The sequence below is a fragment of the Macrobrachium nipponense genome, chromosome 1 (genome assembly GCF_015104395.2).
Source record: "Macrobrachium nipponense isolate FS-2020 chromosome 1, ASM1510439v2, whole genome shotgun sequence".
Taxonomy (NCBI): domain Eukaryota; kingdom Metazoa; phylum Arthropoda; class Malacostraca; order Decapoda; family Palaemonidae; genus Macrobrachium; species Macrobrachium nipponense.
Genome location: NC_087200.1, coordinates 124340620 through 124348414, shown reverse-complemented (window position 1 = coordinate 124348414; position 7795 = coordinate 124340620).

The following is a 7795-nucleotide window of genomic DNA, read 5'->3' as shown; positions in this document are numbered from 1 at the left end:
AATAGCGTGTGCCTAGCCACAAATCCAAGTCAAAAAACCAAAAGACAATCAGAATACTTAAGTGGCAACGAAAGTTTACAAAATCCAATGACGGAGGTACTGAGAACAGGTGTTGACAGTACCAGCGACAGAAAAAATCTGAATAGAAAATGGGAATGGTTCCTGATACCTGCCTCCCAGCAGCGGGAATGGGTACTAACCGCCTGGCCTCCCACTGCGTGTGTCGTAAGTTTTGAAATTCTGTCGGACTTCAGAGAAATACAGCTATATAATTATATATCTGACAGGTAAGTCTCATGAACAAAATATCATTTTCACATAAGTGACTTACCAAACTATTACATTAGCTGACTCCACATTACCCGGAAGGTGGGTATATGGACAGCTTTATGAACAAAAAAAACAACAGTCATGTGTTCACATTATATATAATGTCTGCAGTACCTTATCTTGTGAGAGAGCAGCTACAGGTAGATACTGCCTCTGGTCGGCACTCTCATCACATGTAGGAGACGTGGCAGTAAAGGCCAGGGTCGTCCCTACTAATGGTGGGATTTTTGCAATCATGGAAGTTCACCGATGATTGACAAAAACAATAATAGTTTGCCCTTGCCCTGGGCGAAAAGACCAGATAACACTACACAACATCATCACCTACACTAAAAACCATATGATACATATGATACCCTTAACCAGATATAAGAACTGGTGGGTGCTTCAGGTACATGTACCCCCAGGCTTCCCATAAATGCAAAACACCTCAAACTCAAGGCGAGGAGACAGTTGAGGGTAAACACCGGGTCCCCCTATGCTTCCTCTCCCAACACCATTTCCGCTACTGACACCTGGTGAAGAACTTATACAAGGTGATAAAAGTCTTCAGTTTTCTGGATTGGACAATTACAGCGTTAGCCAGATTGAAGATTGCCAGTCTCTGGATGAGGATTTTTTCTGCGGACTGGCTCAATCTGTTGTCCTGTGCGGACAGGGCAGCGAGACACGGTTCAGTGGAATTGGCTGCCTTATTCACTATGGGAGTACTCAAGAAGAGAGAACGGTGGTGCTCCTTCACATCTCTAGGAGTAACCATGAAACAAACGTCGGCTTTGTTGTTCTCCCCCCTTAGTAAACTTCACCTGTTTCCAGAAGAAACCGTCAATCATGTACTGTCGGACCTCGAGAACCAGTCCACCAATGATCTTCTGTCTCAATCAGTGAGAAGACCTAAGGAACCTCGGCCGACAGGAGCCAAAGCTTCACCTTTCCAAAGCACACCTTTCGAGGAGGTAAGTCGAGGTGGCAGCAGAGACCAAAGACTAACCTATGAACCACCTCCAAGTCTACCAAGAGACCTCTCTTTAAGACAGATAAATGATCGGAAGGTCCTTCACCCACCCGTGGGGGGCAAAACTCCACAGCTACTGGGAGGAATTGGGGTCGAAGAGGAGCAGAACAGCGGGTCATACAGGTGCTTCGAGAGGGATATGTGATCCCTTTCACCGGATCCACCACTGTCCAATACACTGTCTGTTTGACAGCATACTCTACGGAATCAATAAGAGCTTTGGCTTTAGCCAAAGATGTAGAAGAGCTCATCAGCCAAGAGGTCATAGAGGAGGTAACAGACACGAACTCCCCAGCGTTTTACAACCGGCTCTTTGTAGTCCCCAAGGTATCAGGGGTATGGAGACCTGTTTTGGACGTAAGCGCTTTGAACATCCTCGTCCGGAAGAAGAAATTCTGAATGGAAAATGATATTGTTATGATACAATAAAGTTTTATGCATACTTACCTGGCAGGTATATATATAGCTTATCCTCTTGTCGCACTGGCAGAATTTCAAAACTTGCGGCAACCGCTAGTACACTGGTAGTTCAGGTGATCGCCACCCCGTTCCCATGGTGCTGGTGCTCGGAACCATTCCCGTTTTCCTCAGATTTTCTCTGAACCCTGTCTCCTGAGGGGAGGAGGGTGGGAATTTAATTATATATACCTGCCAGGTAAGTATGCATAAAACTTTATTGTATCATAACAATATCATTTTTATGCATGACACTTACCTGGCAGGTATATATATAGCTGATTGACACATTTGGAGGTGGGTCATAGACAGCAACATCGTCATAATTTAAAAATTAGCTAATTTTTAAAATTACTATTAGGTTCCTTACCTGCTAAGGTAGCTGACTTCGTAGGTCCTGCCTCTTAGCCTGCTAAACCTTAGTAGCTCTCAACTAGGATGTGACCTGTTTGTTGAGAAAGCTAATAACAAGGGTCTGACAACTGGACATGACCAATTTGCTGACAGAGAACCCTAGCCCTCATTTACCACGGGCATTCATGCTAGGAAAGTTAGTCACCTGAACCACACACAATCACTATAACAAAATACTACACCAAAAACTGAGCAGGTAATAACCTTCTCAGACAACCATAAAACACTATAACCTAATTAAAATAATAGCCTAGCATGTTAGTAGGTTATGGGGTGGAAACTCCTTTGCCCAGTACTGTACCTGAGGATACGTACGGGCCTAACGTTTGACAATTATCAAAAGTTGTCTTCACGTCTCTGAGGTAATGCGAAGCAAAGACCGAATTTGTCCTCCAAAACGTAGAGTCTATAATGTCCTTGAGGGCTAAATTTTTTCTGAATGCCAAGGACGTAGCTACCGCTCTCACTTCGTGAGCTTTAACCTTAAGCAACCCGAAGCATTCTTCCTGGCAAAGCAAATGTGCTTCCTTAATAACTTCTCTTACGAAAAAAGCCATAGCATTTTTAGACATGGGTCTAGTAGGATCTTTCACAGAACACCAGAGAGAACCTGAAGCCCCTCTAATGCTTTTTGTCCTTTCTACGTAGTAACGTAAGGCTCTTACTGGGCAAAGAACCCTTTCCTGTTCTTGACCTACTAGATCAGCCAGTTCTGAAATCTCAAATGACCTTGGCCACGGATGTGAAGGATTCTCATTCTTGGCTAAGAATTCCTCCTGGAACGAACAAAACTGCTTTGTTGTGTTCCATTCCTACTTGTTTGTTAATAGCTTGCAGCTCACTAATCCTTTTAGCTGTAGCTAAGGCTACCAAGAAAATAGTCTTCTTCGATAGCTCTCGTAAAGAAGCACTGTCCATAGGTTCAAACCTATCCGTCTCTAAGAATTTGAGTACGACATCAAGATTCCAAGAAGGAGCTCTGCAATGTCGATCCTTCTTCGTATTAAAAGATCTGAGAAGATCTCTATGATCTGCGTCATTGGACAGATCTAATCCTCTGTGCCTAAACACTGCAGATAACATACATTTGTAACCCTTAATGGTTTGATTAGCCAAACCCACTTCCTTCTTCAGATACAGAAGGATATCTGCAATTTGGGTCACAGAGGTACTGAATGAAGAAATCTTCCGATTCTTGCACCATTTACGGAAGTTCTCCCACTTCGACTGGTACACTTTGATAGTTGAAGCTCTTCTTGCTCTCGTAAGTGCCTTCGCTGCTTCTCTAGAAAACCCCTCGCTCTGACAAGTCTTTCGATAGTCTGAACGCAGTCAGACCCAGAGCGAGGGTGTTCTTGTGGAACTTGTCGAAGTGGGGTTGTTTGAGAAGATCTACTCTCGTGGGTAGACTTCTCGGAGAATCCACTGTCCATTCCAGTACCTCTGTGAACCACGTTTGGGCCGGCCAGTATGGAGCTATTAGAGTCAGCCTTGTTCCTTGACTTTCTCTGAATTTCTTTATTACCCTTCCTAAAATCTTGAACGGGGGAAATGCGTACGCGTCTAGCCCCGTCCAATCTAGTAGGAAGGCATCTACTGTGACTGCAAGAGGGTCCGGGACTGGAGAACAGTAACTCGGTAACCTCTTCGTCGCTGCGGTAGCGAAAAGATCCACCACTGGCCTGCCCCAAAGCTTCCACAGCCTCTGGCATACTTGTTGATGCAAGATCCACTCCGTCGAAAGCACTTGTCCCTCCCTGCTCAACAGGTCCGCTCTGACATTCTTCTCCCTTGAATGGACCCTGGTGAGCAGGGTGACGTTCTCTCTCTCTGACCACAGAAGAATCTCCTTCGCCAAGTTGCAAAGAGTAAACAAGTGGGTCCCTCCTTGTTTGCGTATGTATGCCAGAGCTGTGGTATTGTCCGCGTTGATCTGCACCACTTTGCCGCTGATCCACGGTCTGAACGCTCTCAGAGCCAAGAAAATCGCCATCAGTTCCTTCCTGTTTATGTGCCAAGCTTTCTCTTCTTCGTTCCAAAGGCCTGACTCCTCTCGAGGGCCCAGCGTCGCTCCCCAGCCTGCGTCTGACGCGTCGGAAAACAATATCAGGTCTGGGTTCCTCTGCTGGAGTGACGTACCCTCTGCTAACCTTCCCAGGGCTAGCCACCACTTTAATTCCTCCTTTTATCTTTTAAAGAATTGGAAAAAGGAAGGAATCTGGTTGCGATCTTCTTGGCCAGACTTCGTTCAGACAGAACTGTAAGGGCCTCATGTGAAGTCTCCCTAGGAAAATGAACTGCTCTAACGAAGAGAGTGTCCCCAGCAGGCTCATCCACTCTCTCGCCGAGCATTGGTCTTTCGATAGGAATTCCTGCACTTTCCGAAGACACATGGTCTGCCTTTCGGGGGACGGAAAAGCCCGAAAAGTCACTGAGGATATCAGAATCCCCAAATAAACTAGCTCCTGTGTGGGGATCAGATGTGACTTTTTCAGGTTCACCATCAGACCCAGCTGCTTTGTTAAATCCAATGTGAGGTCCGTGTCCTCCAGACATTGCTGCTTTGATTGTGCTCTTATGAGCCAATCGTCCAAATAGAGAGAGACTCTGACTCCTAACACATGAAGCCACTTCGCCACGTTTGCCATCATCCTTGTAAAGATTTGAGGGGCCGTGCAAAGACCAAAGCAAAGGGCTCTGAATTGATATATCTTGTCCTGGATCACGAATCTCAAATATTTCCTGGACCTTGGATGAATCGGAATATGGAAATACGCATCCTGAAGGTCCAGCATCACCATCCAGTCCCCTGGACGTACCGCTGCCAGTACTGAATCATTCGTCTCCATCGTAAACTTGGTCTTTTCTATGAACAAGTTTAGCTGACTTACGTCCAGTACTGGCCTCCAACCTCCTGACGACTTCGGTACCAGAAAAAGACGGTTGTAAAAACTGGGGATTTGTGATCCAGAACAGGTTCTATGGCTCCCTCTCTAACATACTGACAACTTGATGCCAAAGAGCTCTCTCTTCTCTAAATCGATGTAATGAGCCCCTAGGGCTCTCGGAGCTGTAGCGAGAGGTGGTTTCTTTAGGAAGGGGATCTTGTAGCCTTCCTTCACTACACTTACAGACCAAGGATCCGCTCCTCTGCTTTGCCAGATTCCCAGAAGTCTAAAGTCTGGCCCCAACACAGTCTGGAGGACTTCGAACTCATTGTTTGGTTGAGGTTTTCGAACCTCTTTTGGTAGGAACTCTTTTCCCTCTAAAGGCTGGTCGGGAAAAAGTCCTACCCCGAAAGGGCTGCTGTGCTGTCCTTGTTTCCTTCGGTGTCTTCTTTACTACCTTTGAGGGCAAATACTTCCTTACTGAAGACGTCAGCAGGTCCTGTGTAGTCTTCTGTGTAAGGGAAAGTGCGATATCCTTAATGATGTCCGGTGGGAAAAGCTGTCCTGAAAGTGGGGAGAACATCAACTCCGACTTTTGCGCATTCGAAACTCCTTTCGCAGCGAAAGAGCACAAAAGAGATCTTTTCTTCAGCACACCTGCCGTAAATAGAGAAGAAAGCTCATTAGCCCCATCCCTCAAGGCTTTGTCCATACAGGACATAATGCTTCTGGGTAAATCCGAATCAGAAGGTTCTTCAATCTCTAGAGTACGTGCCAAAGCCCCCAACGACCAATCGAGGAAATTAAAGACTTCAAAAGTCCGATAAATGCCCTTCAGCAAATGATCGAACTCTGATGAAGTCCACCACACCTTGGCTGCGTGTAGGGCATGCCTACGGGAACTATCCACGATATTAGAAAAGTCCCCCTGGGAGGAGGCAGGAACTCCCAGGCCAAGACTTTCCCCCGTAGCATACCACACACCAGACTTCGAGGCTAACTTGGCAGGTGGAAATGCGAATGAAGTTTTCCCCCCTTCTCTCTTCTCCTTCAACCATTCATTTATGCGTTGAAGGGCTTTCCTAGCTGTGATCGACAGCGTCATTTTCAAGAAAGTAGATTTCTTGGGTGCTTTCGTCTTGGAGAATTGAGACAGCGGAGATAAGGGAGCAGAAGGTTGAAAATCTCCTTCAAACAACGAAGAAGGCACTCAGTTAACTCTTGTAATCCGAGGAAGGAGCTTCCACATTCTTGTCTTCCTCCGAAAAATCCACTAAGTCTTCCTCCTGAGAAGAAATATCCTGGAAATCCAGATGTTGAAAACAATCCATATCGGGTTCCTTTTCCAAAGCTTGCCTGGAAAGCGAAAGCGAAAGTGCCTCCTTATCAAGCACTTCCGCGTCTTGTCGGGAATAAGGCGGATCAGCGCGCTGCCGCCTGCGTCCTGCATCCACCGCAACCGCTGCGTCCACCATGCGTCCATCATTCTTCCTCTTGCGTCCTGCTTCCTGCAGCGTAGGAGAAACGTCCCTCATATAGGACACACTGCGTCCTGTGTTACAAGATAATACCGCCTGAGAAAGAGGAGGCAACGATTTATCTTGCGTCCTCTTGGAGGACTTAACTGGAAGAGAAGCGTCCTTACGTCTAACCGAAGGTTGTTCTGGTCTTTCCCAGGATTTAACGAGGACTGCTAATTTCTCCTGCAATATCTCGTAACACTTCCTTAGTTTCCGCTTCCTGACGAAAACTCCTGAGGAGGCGGCAAACTAGGAGCACTGGGCTGCTACGGATAGGTGAGCGATCCTGACGTCTACGAAGCGTAGATTCTCTATTAGGAGAAAAACCGCCCATCTCGCGGTTAGACACGTCTAAAGGACGAAAAATCTTCTTCCTTTTGATAGGGATTGCGTCCTCATCTTCCGACGAAAAGACCTCAGGGCTACTCCAACCCTCCTGTTCGTAAACTCTTTCATCCTGGGACGAGGTCGGCATAAAAACAACAATCTCTTGAGAGGACGCGATTCTTCCAAAAAACGTCTCTTCCTTCCTGAAGCCAAACTATCGGAAGAATAAACGCACTTCCCAGTCACGCCTTTTCTCTGGCGTACTGCTGCAGCCTGGGACGTAACAACAGGACTGCCTGAAGGGACGACTGATCGTGAGTAAACCCCTCTCGCCTCCCTTCGACTTTCGACATGCCTTCTCCCTTGGGTCTGGGAGCTTGACAGAGGTCTAGGTCTAGGAGCACGAGAGGGACGATCAGGCGCCCCCTCCACTACACTGTCACCAACATTAATCACTTCCACTTTATCCGTTAATCGCTTGATCTGATCACCCATGGAAGCCAGGGCAGCGAACACTTTCACAATTTGCGGGTCAGTAGTGTCCTCAGATACAGCAACGGGCGCAGGAGAAACCTGGGGGGAAGGTGCTCACTAAATCTACATTTGAATGAGCTGGAGAAGACACAGAAATAGAATCATTCAAAGGTTTACCCGAGAACCACGAGACAGATCTTCTCACTTCTAGATCTTTTTTCTTCTCACCCCGATCTTTTTCCAGTCTTTCAACATACTTCACAAGAGTCTTCCACTCTTTCTCATTTAGACTCTCACATTCATTACACCTATTCTCCCATGTACATACAAACTCTCGACACTTCTTACATACAGTATGCGGATCCACGATG